This window comes from Panthera uncia (assembly GCF_023721935.1).
Source record: "Panthera uncia isolate 11264 chromosome A1 unlocalized genomic scaffold, Puncia_PCG_1.0 HiC_scaffold_17, whole genome shotgun sequence".
NCBI lineage: Eukaryota > Metazoa > Chordata > Mammalia > Carnivora > Felidae > Panthera > Panthera uncia.
Window position 1 is genome coordinate 19,731,731 of NW_026057577.1, and position 15,425 is coordinate 19,747,155.

At 41.3% G+C, this 15,425-nt stretch overlaps 1 long non-coding RNA gene across 1 annotated transcript in view; it reads right to left on the reverse strand.

The window, feature by feature from the left end:
* Positions 1-14,171, reverse strand: part of LOC125934860 (uncharacterized) — a 210,870-nt gene extending 196,699 nt beyond the window's left edge. Inside the window, exon 1 of the long non-coding RNA XR_007461550.1 lies at positions 13,795-14,171. This is a non-coding gene — a long non-coding RNA (uncharacterized LOC125934860). The remainder of the gene's footprint in view (positions 1-13,794) is intronic.
* Positions 14,172-15,425: the final 1,254 nt, after the last annotated feature.

Genomic DNA, 15,425 nt, shown 5'->3' on the forward strand with positions numbered 1-15,425 from the left:
TATGTGTGTGTGTGTGTGTGTGTGTGTGTGTGTGTATATACACGTGTATATATATATACGTGTATATATACACGTGTATATATATATACGTATACATATATACACGTGTATATATATATACGTATATATACACACACACACACACAACTATATATATTATAAATATATAGTTGAATGGTGAATATATATGTTAACTATGAAATAAGTTCAATGAAGACTCTCTTGGAAAATTATAGCCAGCACTTAGATGACATTTATTGTACGTTCTATGCTCTTTTGTTATATTAAACCATTTAATTTTCACTACAATTCTAAAGGGTAGGTACTATTTTCATACTTGTTTTTCAGGTGCAGCAACTGAGGAAGAGAGAAATTAATCATTCGCCCACATTCACACAGCCAACAAACAGGGAACCTAGGAGACGTAGGGAGGTTGGTTGCAAAGTCTGAGACCTTACCCAGATGGTTTCTATGGAAGAGTACATCTTTTCTTTCACTATTGATTTATTTAAGTTATTAGGTAAAATCAATGGCTAATCAAGAGTGAAGAACACTGACTGAGGTATGTTAATCAGAAGAAAGAAAAGGTCACTAAGTTCTCTCCGATTCAAATTTTTTTAGCCAGGAGGCAGAGAATACTATGGGGGAGCTGAGAGAAAGACTACTGTGATTTTTGTTGTGGGAAATAACAGTCTTTCCTGTGCTAGGGGGACACTTCAGGGAAACAGTCAGAAGAGGTGTTAAATTGGGAATTAAACTCTTCTTCCCTCTTCTAAGCAAAGAAGAATAAACTAGTAGATTGGAGTTAAGCAACAGTGTAGGACAATCCTGAAGGAGAGAGAAGGTCAATGCTAGATAAGCAGATTTTGTATGCTCGGGATTAACATTTTCCTCTTTAGAACTCTTCTCTTCCATAGCACACTGTGATAAAAACTATATATGTAAGTATATATATATATATATATATATATATATATATATATTTATATATATATATATATATATATATATCTTTCATATATATATATATATATATATATATATATATATATAAACGTTATATATATATATAACTGACTGCACTGACTCTGTGAACATAATGCCAATTCTCACATGTATTATCATCCATTTTATTGATGAGGAAGCTGACTAAATTTAAGTGACTGGTTACAGATCATAGAGCTTACAAGGAGCTGACTTAGAATTTGCAACTCCTTCTTGCTTTGAAATCTGTCTTCTTTCCACTGAATTAATATGATCCACTCAACTCTCAATAGGAAATGCAGTGAGGAGATCGCTGCTCCAAAGCTATTCTTTAGATTTCTCTCTTTATGGCCCTAACTACAGGGCCTATTTATTTGTGTCACAATCCTAAATTTTCTAGCAAAAGGACTATTCTCTATCAAAATAAACAGGTGGTGTGGCTGGGGGCATGGAGTTTAGAGAGGGAATGAGGCCCGCCACCATCAGATATTCTATTTGGCAAGGTGGTATAACAGTCTTTGTAGTGGAAAATGATAACAGATTTTTAAAATTATCTTAAAATTGCAATTTCCCTCCTCTTGCCTCTGAATCAAAACCGAGAAGTAAACAGTTCACGAATGATGGTGGCATTCAGAATCTCTGTTCTTTGGGCATTGGCCACCCTCCAAGAAATACGTGATGATATTTCTCTTACAAATGGTAGAATGCATATTTTAGGGGCGCCTGGGTGGCTGAGTCGGTTAAGCGTCCAACTTCGGCTCAAGTCCTGATCTCACAGTCCATGGGTTGGAGCCCGGCATCGGACTCTTTGCTGACAGCTCGGAGCCTGGAACCTGCTTTGGATTCTGTGTCTCCCTCTCTCTCTGCCCCTCCCCTGCTCACACTCTGTCTCTCTCTCTCTCTCTCAAAAATGAATAAACATTTAAAAAATTGAAAAAACAAAAACCAAATGATAGAATGTATATTTTAAAAGTGTGCACAAAAAAAAAAAAACTCTACCCAAACAAATAGCTTGCTGTATTAAGAATCTTTTTTTATAGTGTTACACTGAGGTATACTCTACTTGGAGTATCCTTACTTTTTGATTCTAAGATATTGTTTTATGCAATGACTTTTTAGTGATTCTTCCAAGTGAATCAAAGCTTATAGCTCAGAGTTGTCCGTGAACTGATCCAGCTCCCTAGAGAAACACCCTGACTGCACATGGTTGAAAACCCATTATGGCTGCCCCACAGCCAAACATTTGAGGTGCTGATCAATCCTGGAAGTGCAAGAGAGGGCGAGCTGGGGCATCTTAGGACTGCCTGTTGTGTTCCACCTTGGTTCAGCTCTATCAGCATTAAAAGAAATAAAAACAAATTAACAAAAAAAGAAAAATGAAACATGGAGCCCCAAAATGAAAAACGTATTTTTCCCCATTGCCCTACCTCATCTGTCAGCATCTCATTTAGAACTATCTTAGTAAACCAACACAATAGAATAGCCTTGTAGATGCAAGCTATGGGTTCCTAGGGACAAATTATATGCCTTTAACTCTTTAAGGAAAAGAATGCTGCCTTGGAATTATTATTGTGCGTCAGTTTTGTTATAAAGAAACAAACTGTCTTGCTTCACATGAGGGCATTGGAAGATTAAGGCTCTCAGCCACCATGGGCAAGACAAAAGAGAAGAAGGAATCAGAGATTACAGACTTTAAACGAAATAGAGACATCAGTATTTATTATCCATGCATCACTGAGATTTACAATTCTTCAAATATGCAAGCAAAAACATTTGTGAAGCAGATAAAAACGACCACAAAACATCCAAAGAGACTGCTAATATTAACATATAAAAGAAATATCACACTGAAGCATGTTAGCGCTAATGATTTAAAATACTACTTACACTTTAAGTGGCTGGCCTATGAGCACATATTTTCTCACAACCAGGAACAATTACTAGAATTTTTTCAAGCCCTTGTTAAATATGCAGTGTCAAGGGTTATGGAAACAGCACCAGGAATTTAATATCTTGCATACATTTGAGAATCTGAATTGAAAATATTTGATATCTGGGAGGAGGCTAATGTAGCACGAAGCTTAGGAAAAGCGTGTTTGAATACAAAGAATGAACAACAAATGAAGCCCATGGAGATGCAAGAAAGCCAAGGCAATGGGAAAAGAAAAGAAAACAACAGAAGTGTGCCACATGAAAATACTAACTCCTCCGCGTAACTGACACTCTTTTATTTATTTATTTTTGTGTGTGTACCAAACCGTGAATATTGTGATTTTAAGTGAAAGGAAATTGCTGGCGGAGTTGGGACAAACAGGAAAACAAATTTAGATACATCTTCTTCCATGTAATTACTGAAATTTTTAAGATTGTTTTTTAAAGGACTTAATCAACCTCCAACTGTCCTGGAGCTGATTCTATCCAATCATGTAACCAGTGGCTTTGGGGGAAATTCCTTTGGAGAGACATGATTTGCAGATCTGTGACAGAAAACGAACTTGCTCTTTCTCCTGAGTTAGAGGACTCGGGGATCGTCCGGAAGACAGAATGATGAACAGGACACTGTTGCACCGGCAGCAGAGGTGGGCAACATGCAGGGACAATGAATATCAACCTCGCTTATAACACATTTGGTTTCGGGTCTGAATTTCCAAGAAAGATATGAATATTGATTCTTCTACTTTGGGGAATGGGATTTTCCCACTCTTTCAGAGCTTCTGTGTTATTGGCCCGATTTGGGTCGCGAAGGTCAGGACTCTTGTCATTTACTGTGAGCACCACTGTGCAGCCAGGCAATGCGTGAGGAAGTTCCTGGCAAGCATTGTTTTCAGGAAGAAACTCTCATTTATTAGGAGGCAGACCCAGCGCCAGGGACTTACTTGTCGTACTAGTCAGGATCCTAGAAACAGATGGCATCAAACAGGGCTAATTGAGGGAAATTGAATACGGGGCTATTTACAAAGGGGTCCATGGGGTTATATAAGGAAACAAGCAAGGGATGCATCAGGACTAGCAATGGTGGGGAGCCTTACCCGCCTGCACACTCAGGGCATCACAGTGGGGAGCACCTAGCAGAACCCCGAGGGAAAGGGGGCTACTTATCCGGAACTACAACCTTCGATAGATTGATGCAGTTTGCTCACAGGGACAGAGCAGGGAGGCACCTGGAGAAATAAAGTACCCTGACCTCACTCTCTTGTTTTCCTAAATTCTTCTTGCTGTCTTCTATTCACCGAGTGAAGCCAGAAGGCAGAGGGCAAGGTTGTCCGTAGATTTAGTTGATAAATGTCAACCGGGGCACAGAAAGGTGTGTAAGGTGGGAGAGTGGATTTGGAAGGGCAAAAGGAGAATAGCTAACCCACATAACATCTCCTCACCCTCACCACATCCTAACAAGCAATACATTACTAACACCTGCAATTTATGGTTAGGGAAAGTTAAGTTCAGAAGGTCAGGGGATTTTCGCAAGAACACACAGATAATAAATGACAGCATGAAGATCGAAACCTAGATATTCTCAGCCCAGAGTTTTCTTCTTCTTTTTTTCTTCTTCTTTTTTTTTTTTTTTTCTTTAGAAAGGGCTGGGAGCAGGGAGGAGAATTAAAAGCATAAGGAATAGGAGAACAAGAGTAGGGAAGGAAAGTAGCTGACACCCGTTGAGCACTGGTTATGTCCCAGCCACCGTTTCAAAAAAATGTGCTTTAAAAAAATGTGCAGGATTCCATCAGCTGTATGAATTAGGTACTCTCATCTCATGCCTCAGAGGAGGAAGCAGAGCCATAGGAAGACCTGGTCAGTGATCAGGGTCAGCCAGCCAGCAAGTAGTAGAATTTGAACCTAGGCAGATTCTGGGCTCATACTTTTAGCAATTAAACCAGAGAGAATGAGGGGCAAAAACAAAACCAAGATGGAGGGCGTCTGAGTGTCTGGTTATAATTGCCCAGAACTCTCAGGTGTCCTAAATACTTTTTCTCGATCCAGGCCAATCAGTTTTTTCCTTTGTGTCTCTTGCCTGTTCATTTTGCCATTCATGTGTTATAACGTCAGTGGTACAAAAGGAAAAGAAACTCCGCTCGGGCCATTTATTATTTTGGGGACCCCTATGCAAATCCGACAGACACAGTCGAGGCTGAATTCACCACATTCCTCTTAAATCTACTTCTTTTATATGCTCTCTCATTTAATGGCAGGGCCTACTTTTCATTATCTACAAAAACCTGGGCACCTCCCCGTGCTATTGTTATTATTATTTACTAGATTCCTCCTTGAGGGATTCTTTAAAATTATTCTCTATCATTCTAAAAGTACTGCATCCCTTTGTGGAATATTTATTACACTCTTTTGAACTCATGGAAATACATATAATCATATCCGTATAGATACATAGGATATATATCTATGTCTACATCTATCTATCTATCTATCTATATATATATACGGATATATATATCCGTATAGATACATACATATTATCAGCTACCTATGTGTATAATATATCTGTATGTATGTCTCTGTCATCAAGTACTATGTCTGTTGCAATTGTGTCCCAGTCCTCTACGCTGGGTACACAGTAGAGACTCAATCAATGGTTCTTGAATGGCCAAATGAAAATTGGGCTTCCATAACTTCTCTGTGTGTATGAAAGCATTTGACTTGCTATGAACATATTGAGAAATGGATGCCTCAGATTTTTCCGGGTTTTCTTTCCTAGCAAAGGCCAGGTAAGGCTGCAATTGCCTGGCTTTCCTTTTTGTTTTCTTTGATATCACACCTGATGTCAGACCCACTGTTCTTCAAATGTCAGACGGACTTGGAACTGATCCTTTGATACGCTGTTTCATGGGGTTTGCAGATACTGAGTTAGGCGCATTTTGATTCTCTTTGTTTCTATTTTCATGAACTCTTTTAGAGGACAACGGTCAGAAAGTCCTCAAGGTTAACTGACACCTCAATGGCATTTTTCAACCAACAAGACTATATTTTGAAACTCTCGAACGCTTTGCACACCCAGTCAAATGTTTTGACACTTGTCCCCATCATTAATGATTTCAAAACAGAGTGGTTGGCAAAGAATTCTTGAATCAAAGGTACCAAAGTGGAGTTTCTTTAAGGTCACTGAACATAAAGCACCATCTTTTAGCTTCCAAAGGAGTTGGGCACAGCTTGCTCTGAAGAAAAAAGCAGCATGTGGGCTATACTCTTCAGATTTGGAATGCTACTTACAATGTGTCCTCTGCCACAGGGACAGAAGCATTCTAAATATCTCTCTCTCTCTCTCTCTCTCTCTGGCCTGTTATGTCTCAGCAAGCCATCTTGCTGCGAGAGGAAGCTGGACCACTCTGCAGTATCTGGGTGCTGCAGTCTTTACAGTAGTGGACCGCTTCCTCCGTGGGGCAGCTTTTGCCACTGAACTGACATTCCTTCCCATCCATTCCCTGCTCCCGGGCTCATCCATTCCATCAGCATCTGTAGCGGCTGCCGCTTCCTCTGGCCCAGAAGCCTCAGTGTTTGCCTTTCAAATGTCATTCCTTCCACCTCCCTCAATATTCAGACTCGCTCATCAGTTTGTTTCCAGGCGCCCTCAAATGTATTCAGAATAAATGATGCACGAAGGACAGTCGAAACACAGGGAAGCAGTTGTACGCAAGGCACCTCCAGTTCACCGGGCTGTCCTTCCTTAACAACAAGGGTTGTATTGTCATGTAAATGCGCGGCTGGCAGAGGAGACATTGGCTGTGTATCTGCTTTGGCAACTGAAGGATGTTTTATGGTTGCCAGGTAAAGAGAGGAGGAAAGGGTAGATGAAGGGGCACAGGACGGCGGGTTTAGGCGAGCCGCCTTTCCTTTGTTTTTCAACCTCACTGCCCATCAACAAGCTGGGCTTTACCATGGCTAAACCCTGGCAGCTTCACCGTTTCTCTCTACGGCAATCTCGCACAGTGACCACGTTAAGTCTCACTCAAGATTCTCAAGTTCAGTATCTTACCATTTTGGAAATTAGGATGTGATAAAGCCATTGTGTTACTGGTTTTCGTGTGTGCGTGAAATCGCACTCAGCATGAAGTAAGCACACGAGAATCTCACCCAGAATTTCACTCTTACAATTCAAACGTGATCTCTTCCGCAGGCATAAGAATAATGTAGCTCAATTTATAATTTTTGAAGCATTAAATTCACTTATTAAAATGACATCACTGCCTCGCTGCCATCAGGGCATGACTCTGAATTATTTTTCTAGTGGCTAATTGACGAGTAATGCAGATAGGTTTCCACTGTGTGGTCTGCCTCCTTCATGATCCATTTGCCTCATGGTTGGCGAGGGCTGAAGGCTCTGTCTGTGACCAAGAGCAGGGTGAAGCCACACGACCCACTGAGGCATGAAACCTATCACTTCAACCTCATTAGGAATAACTAACCACAAACACGGTCATTAGAAAAGAAAGTTTCCATCCTGTTCAGTCTTAATTTTTGAGATCAAGAGAGACAAAAATCATTTTTTAAAGCCTGAATCACTCCATAAAAATTGTCTTACCTTCTTTGTCAACATGGTTCAAATAAGAAAACACTAGGTGGCTTTTTTATTGCTATAATCACAAAAAACATTGCACAGCTCTTGCTATGTACTAAGAGATTTACTTACAAGTAGTACACGTTAAATTAGTTAATCCTTACAAAGCTCTATGAAATAGCTATGATTCTAGTATTACTGGTGGGGAAACCGAGGCACGTAGCGATTACTTGGACTGCCCAGTGACAGATGGTTAAGTGGTAGGACTGGGATTTAAGCTGAGGCTGCAGGTGCAGAGACCGTGCTCTTGACCATCAGGCTATCCTCTTCCCCACTCCCATGGATCTTGAACTACCAGTAGAGACAACAACAAATGACACATGCTTTCTCCTACTTTTCATTTGTGTTGTCATTCTAAGCTTTTGTGGTCCAACTCAAATGTCAGCTCTCTCATTTCACTTTCCCTGAAGACCTCGCCCAAATAATAATTATAGCTTATTTATCACTATTTCTGTAGCACTTATTCATTCTTTTATTTTGAAACTATATACTAATATGGATATTTATGTCTCTTTTTCTCCTGCTATGCTGCGTTCATAACTGTATTCCCAGAGTCTAAGCAGATTTTAGCCTACAATGAGAACTCAGTAATGATTTGTTAAATTAACTGGATCTAAATAAAATAGTTGATACTACGCTTTCGTATGAACCCAAAAATGTTTAAAGGAATTTATATAGCTGAATATTCCTGTACTGCAACACATAAAATATTCACTTGGCTTATTGAATATGTAGTTAGTACTCACATTTGAACAGGTGTGAAAATTAAGGGTCGGGTGGCAAAAACTTCAAATCTTGCTCTAAAAAAGAGTCTCGGGGGCCAAATAATTGTTACTTTCAGGTAAAGGTGTATTTGCAAAATGCCTGCAAACTTGATGAAAAGTTACTCCATTCTACTTTGTCAAATGCCAGTTTGGTTGCAAGCTGACATAGTCAGATCATGTAGTTTAAAGTTTCAAGTAAAATGATGACCTGTCCTCCCTGATTATGACTGCCTTATGCAACTGCTATGGAGAAGGTAAGAGTGTGTGCTTTTATGCTGGTCTCTCTCCTTCCATGGAGTCCCCTTACGTGCATACAATGGATCACAATGTTTCCTTCCCCATGTTGCTGGTATGCCTTGGGCACGGGTCCATTCCATCTAGCGATCCATCATTACATCCTCATATTTAGACACACGCAAGTCGTCCCAAGGAGAAAGACAAAGAAGAAAACTAGCAAATCCTTCCCTTTAAAGTGAAGATAGAGTTTATGTTTGAGGATGCAACTGATAGCTACCCTGTACTGGTCAATGATGGGCTTTCAATATTCTCTCTTTTCCTAATTTTCCACGTACATTCCGTTAGCAAGACAAGTCAGAAGACCCCTCAAAATATATCTTAAACCTGATCACGCTTTTACAACTATCACCCTGGTCCATCACTTGCCTGAGCTTATATTTGCTAGACAATAACTATTCTAACTTGCCTTCTGGATTTCACTTTTGAACTTTATCTTCCAACCACAGTCACAGTGTCAGCTTATAATTGTAAATCAAATCACGTCACTCCTCGGTTTTCATTGACTTTCTTCACTGGATTCTTCACCCTTGGAATAAAATCCAAAGTCATTACTCTAGGTTTACATGATTTGACCTGGCCGTCCCTTCAAACGCATTTCCTACTTCTCCAACTCTTACTGCCTGCCCTGGAATTACCCTGGCTTTTTGGTGGTCCTTGAATGTGCCAAACACATCTGATTCCAGGGCTTTGAACTCGCCCCCCATGCTCTCTGCTTGGAATCCTCTTGCCCCACATATTCGTGATGTTCATTCCTGTTTAATCTGTCACCATGATAGAAAGCTCTTTTTCTCAAATATTCTTCCTTGGTCACACTCCACTCCCTTCCTCACCTCATCTTTCTTGATAGTATTTTGATTTATTTGTTTGTTTATTGTATAAATAAATGTAAATTCTGAGATTAAAGTCTGTTCTTCATCATTTTCTCCCTAGCAGATAAATATGGTACATAGTAGGTAGTCATATTTGTGGGATGAACGAAATTCGATTTAGTTCTTGACCTAACATAGGAGTTTTTAGGAAGCATCTCTGTTGAGTACCATGAAATTTGAATGGTTCAGTTTCAGTAACTACTAGTAACATTGCAGGAAAATTCATGAAAATATTAATTTCTTTATTCTTTGAAGAATGTTATAGATATAGAGGAGAACAAAAATAATGTGGATATGGATTTAGGGACACGGCAATAGAGAGATAGCAATTGAGAGAGAAAGAGATAGAACCTGAAAGATAGGGTCCTCCCCATTTTCAACAAGGTAAATATGAATCCTGCATTGATGCACTTGGCATGTCAAAATCTACCAAAATCTTGTTAGTGTGATTGACATGAATGATAGGATTAAATATTTAGATCATTTAAACCCTCGTTTGGAAGTCAGTAGATTTGAGGCAATGCTTTAGACTTTAGGCTCTGACAAGATTTGCCCAACTGCAGTCCTTTTGGTAAATGCTATCTGAGCTTGGGCATCTGAGACAGATCTGTCGAAGATGGTGAATACTATGGGTAGGACAAGTTCATTGCATTATTCATGGGTTGCTCTTGGGGTGTGCTGAAGTTAGAGGTCCTCTATTGTCTTTTACTTTATGATTATGTTTTTAACGTTTATTTATTTTTGAGAGAGGGAGAGACAGAGTGTGAGTGGGGGAGGGGAAGAGAGACAGAGGGGGTGGGGGAGGGGGGGAGAGAGAGAATCTGAAGCAGGTTCCAGGCTCTGAACTGTCAGCAGGGCTCAAACCTACGAACCGCGACATCATGACCTGAGCCAAAGTCAGGCATTTAACCCAATGAGCCACCCAGGCGCCCCATATTGTCTTTTTCTTTAAATACTTGGTTACATTTAAACTGCATGTGAACTGATTTGTACAAAAGTAACATCTGCTGATAAAGCCTACACCCACATAGTTCTAACCTTTATTTTCAATGATTGTATTGAATGAATACTCGGTGATTTCCTCAAGGAAATTCTCTGGAATGCTTATCATACCATATACTCCCAGGGTTGCCTATTGTAAAAGCACAGCTCATAGATAGGTTGGCAGCACCCCACTGTTCTGACCCTGATGATGGCACTGACAATGGTTCAACACTTGGCTGAAAAAGTATGAGATACATTTTGGACCGCAGATTTGATAACAGGTGATAATCTTCTGCTACTGGAGAAACAGAGTTGCATAATTTTGGAGCAATGAGAGACTTTACATGACATCCACTTAGACTCCTTCACTTTGTAGTTATAAAAAAAACAGTCCCCAAGCCGGGAAATAGCTACCCGTCAACAAATTAGCTGGCTGCAGAAGTGAAAATGGAACACGGTCTTCTGATTATTACCCCAGAGATCTTTTTTGGGTGGGGGAGGGTTTAACTGCAATATTATGCATGTGATAGGCAGACTCCTGACCCCCATAACCTTATCCTCCTGGTATTATACCAATACGTATGTTTTCCAACATAGCAAAAGAGTTTTTCCCGATGTAATTAAGGTTCCTGATTCTTAAAATTTACATAGGGACATTACCTTGGATTATGTAATGGTGCCCAGTGTAATCATATGAGCCCCTAAAAGGAGAAGCATGGAGAGACTGAGATGCCCAGGAAGGATCAGATGTGCCAGTGACAGCTCGAAGCGGGGGGTGGGTCATGAGTCAGAGAACGTGGACAGTAATGAGAAGCCTCAGCCAACAGCCGGCAAGGAAAAGGGGACCTCAGTCCCACAGCCACACAGAACTAAAGTTAGCCAACAACCTGAAAGAGCCTGGAAGTGGATGTGTCCCAAAAGCCTCCAGAAAGGAATGCAGTTCTGACAGCGTTGTGATTTCAGAACCCAGGCGAAATCTAAACTAAACAATAATAAATGAGTGTTATTTGAAGCCATAAGTTTTTCGTAAAGCAGCAACGGGAAACTAATTCATCCAGTTTGTCAAAAGGCTTCTCACAGTTTCTCAGTCTTTTATAGAGCTGAACGGTGCCCTCAATTCCTTCCCCTCCCCCTCGCCTTTTTTTTTTTTCCTCAATTCTTCAATTCCTCCTCTAAGCTGGGAAATGTCTATGCAAATACCAACTTGCAGGATGACTTCCACCCACACGCTAAGGGTTTCCCCGATATGAGTAAAAGCCCTCCAGATCTTTCTGGTGGGACGGATCTCGTAGGTTCTCACAGAAGCTGCCTCTATGCCTCCTTCTTTGGCCCTGTTTGCCTGCCCATTTCCAGCGCTATGCCAATGCCCCGGCGTATCCTGAGAGAGGACTCATATCTAAGATACGGGAGGTGCTGCAGGAGGTTCCCAAAGCCTTGAGCCTCAGGAAGCAGGAGCTCGGCTGGTCCTGCTCAGAGGCAGAGAGAATGACTCACTCGGTCTCTGTTCCCCTCATGGTTGCTGGGCTCCAAAGCAGCCTTCTCTGTGCATGGGGGATCCATGAGGTCCTTTCTACTTTCTGTAAAGAGCCAGGCTGTGACCCTTCATAGCCTCCTGCTTTGCACCATCTCTTCTTAGAAGTAGAATGAAAACGGGTTCAGGGGAGGTGATACAGAAATCTTGTCGTCTGCTTTCTTTTTTTTTCCCCCTTCCCACTTCCCCCAGATGCTCACCCAGTGAAGCATGTTTTCTCCCCAATGACAAAAACAAAAACTCCTTCTCACCCTAATGGAAAATAAAGCAGGTGTGTAGGCACATCCGTATCACGTGTGTGTGTATACTTGTTAGACCAGCACAAGTATTCCTTACAAACTTATAAATTCTTTGCCCTTGGTGAAAATAAACCGGGCAACTTTCAAAATCGTTCTCAGCGTATCTTGGTAAGAGACACTGCAGTGAGCTGAGTCGTATCCTTCAAAAAGCTATGCTGACTTCCTAATCCCCGGAACCTGGGAATTCTATCTTATATGGCAAGACATGTGATTACACTAAAGGCTTTGAGAGGAGCTTATCCTGGATTATCCAGGTAGGCCCTAAATCCAATGACAAGTATCCTAATGAGAGTGACGCAGGGAGAAATATGGCAGACGCACAGGGTGAAGGCATACAGAAGAGCAGGAGGTCGTATGGCCTTGGCTACAGAGTTTGCAGTGATGCACCCACAAGCCAAGGAATGCCCAGAGTCAGCAGAAGCTGCACGAACAATGAACAGATTCCCCTCAAGCACACCTTGAAAGAGAGTATGGCCCCTCTTGAGACACTCATTTCAGACCTGTGGTCTCCAAAATGATGAGATCGATGCCTGTTGTTTGAAGCCAAGGCTGAGGTAATTTGTCATGGCAGCTGCAGGAAACTAACACAGACAACGAACCCTTAGATTCTAAAATTGGGTAAAATGTCCAAAATTCTGTCCATTTTAGATGCTCACTTGTAAACAGAGGAGCTCTACTGCATTTACATTAGTGTTCACCATCACCTTGTTAGAGGTTGAGCTTACAAGAATATTGGCTCAAAGTCTTTGTCGATGAACTAATTCTCCCTTAAAAGCCTGGAACGTTGCACTGTACCTTATTAATCAATCTGTATTTATTGAAAGCTTACTCTGAATAAACTAAGACAATATGCCAGGAATTATGGGGAAGGGGAAACAGTACAGAAAACGAAATACTATATAATAATAATAATAATAATAATAATAATAGCTGTACCTGACCCTTCCTAGCATTTACTATGTGTCAGACACCGTTCTAAATATCCAGCATATAATACATTTATATATTATGATATCTAACATCCCCACAAGGTTGGACCTTTTATTTATTTCGCTCTCTGGAGAATACCGAGGCCATGACAAGAGTCAGGTGATTTGTCCAAGGTCCCAGAGACGGTCAGTGGCAGAGCTGGGATTTCAAAGTCTATGCTCATTGACTGCCACTAGCCTTTGGTGATGGAGAAGATCATACCTCAGACGCCGAGAAACCGACGAAGAGAAGATTTCAGTTGCTGTGGAGCCCAACTACGAATAAACATCAACAAACATCGCTACCGTCTGATTATTTACTTCTCTGTAGGATGCTTTCCACAAGATGAGTTCAGATTCTCAGCAGACCTCGTAATGATAGCTTGCCCCAAGTAACCACGTTTCTCCTCAGGGCTGGATTCAGTCTCACCACTGGTGAGAAAGTGGGGATACCACATCTGAGTTCTAGTTGTTTTTTTCTTTCTTTCTTCTAAATTTGGTATGCCCAAGGCCCCCAGATGCTCCGCACTTACCCAGCTCTTATGTCTCACAGTCAAGGCTGTTTCTACAAGCGGACTTCATGGAAGACTCACACCCAGAACAAGATCCTTTTCACGGGAAGGATCCCTTGCCCTGGAGGAGAAGAGGGGAGGGCATGGTAAGAACTGTTGGTTTTACTTCCAGGGGCCCCTTATTTGGAGCGGCTTAGAATTCCCTGGCTGGGCTGGACCACCACAGGCAGACGCTTGAAGTCCTTGTGTTCCACGGAGCTGAAGCTAGCTAGCAAACAGCCTCTTGGAGAGGCTTCTCCTTCTCGCCGAGTTGATGGACAAGAGGCTGTGAACTTTGATATACCAAGCAGTCACGCTTGTGGGGATTGAAACTGCGCCAAACAGCTGCCTCCTTTGAGAAAGGAGGGAGCAGGCCGCCCGCTGGTGGGGGGAGGGGGGATGTGAGAGAAGGTGTGCCAAAACAGTTAACAGAAACCATGAAGAAATTCCGATGTATTTTGTTGCAAAAAAGAGGAGGGAACCGAGGAAATTGAACTTTCAGTGAAGTCTGATAATTAAACTCAGGAGTACTGACAGGGTAGCTGAACACAACAGATAAATAACTACTTTCCGGTAATTATAAGCCAGGATGGTAACATATTAGACAAGCTGGTTCACTTGGTATTTTCAAGTCTGACATTTCGATTCTAGGGGATATTTGGATCTGTGCTAACAGATTTCTTTCTTTTCCTCCACTCACTTTCCCTTTCCCACTCCCCACTGCTTGCTGAAAATGAAATGTGATTTTAGGGCAGCACTTTCCAGCACGTTCCATATGTCACTCCTTACATGACATAGCAGACCTCAAAGCCCACTGCTGCTGGGCACAGTTGCTGAGACGGTGCCTGCTTTTCTAAACATCATAAAATATTATTAAAAAGAGCCCAGGCGTCCCCTACTAGAAAAACATGCTGCAAATTACATATTCTATTTATAGGCGGTCCTTCATTAATCATAGACTGAGTAAGCTTTTAACAAACCGTCTCATAGTACAAACACTTCATTGCACAAAGAAGAAACCGAGGCAAAGAGTTCTTTTCTAAGATGCACTGTTTTCAAATGGAATAAAACAGACACTTAAGTCAAGGGAACAAAACTATTCTCTTCTATGAATAGAAATGACACTGAGACACCCAGTTTTCCTCCTCTCTTTGAGAATAACGTTAGAATACTTTTAACAGCTGAATTTACATAATAGGATAAAGATGTGTCCTTTTCTCTGTGGTGTACAGACTGGATGGGTGCCATGGTCCTGGGGCAGAAATGAAAATGAAAGCTTTTTCTGTGCGGGTCCCGTAATGAAACCACCCATGAAAAACTAAGAGATGTCCCTGTGTGCCTCCAGCTTGAGCGATCTGCAGCGTCCTGACTCAAACTCCACATGGTATAGATTTTACTTTGTTGACTCCCAACCCCATGTTTTCTTTCCTTTTTTAATTCACAGAAACGGTGTCCTAATTTATTAACGTCTGTGGGGGAAATCAAGTCTCAGCGCAGGTCTGGCCTGGCAGGGAGACATTCCCCAGCTCTGTTCGAGAAGACTGTCCATCCGGCTGGCTTGGCATTTGAATGGGCTGAATGTCTTTTGTTGTAAACACCTAATTTGTTTATTT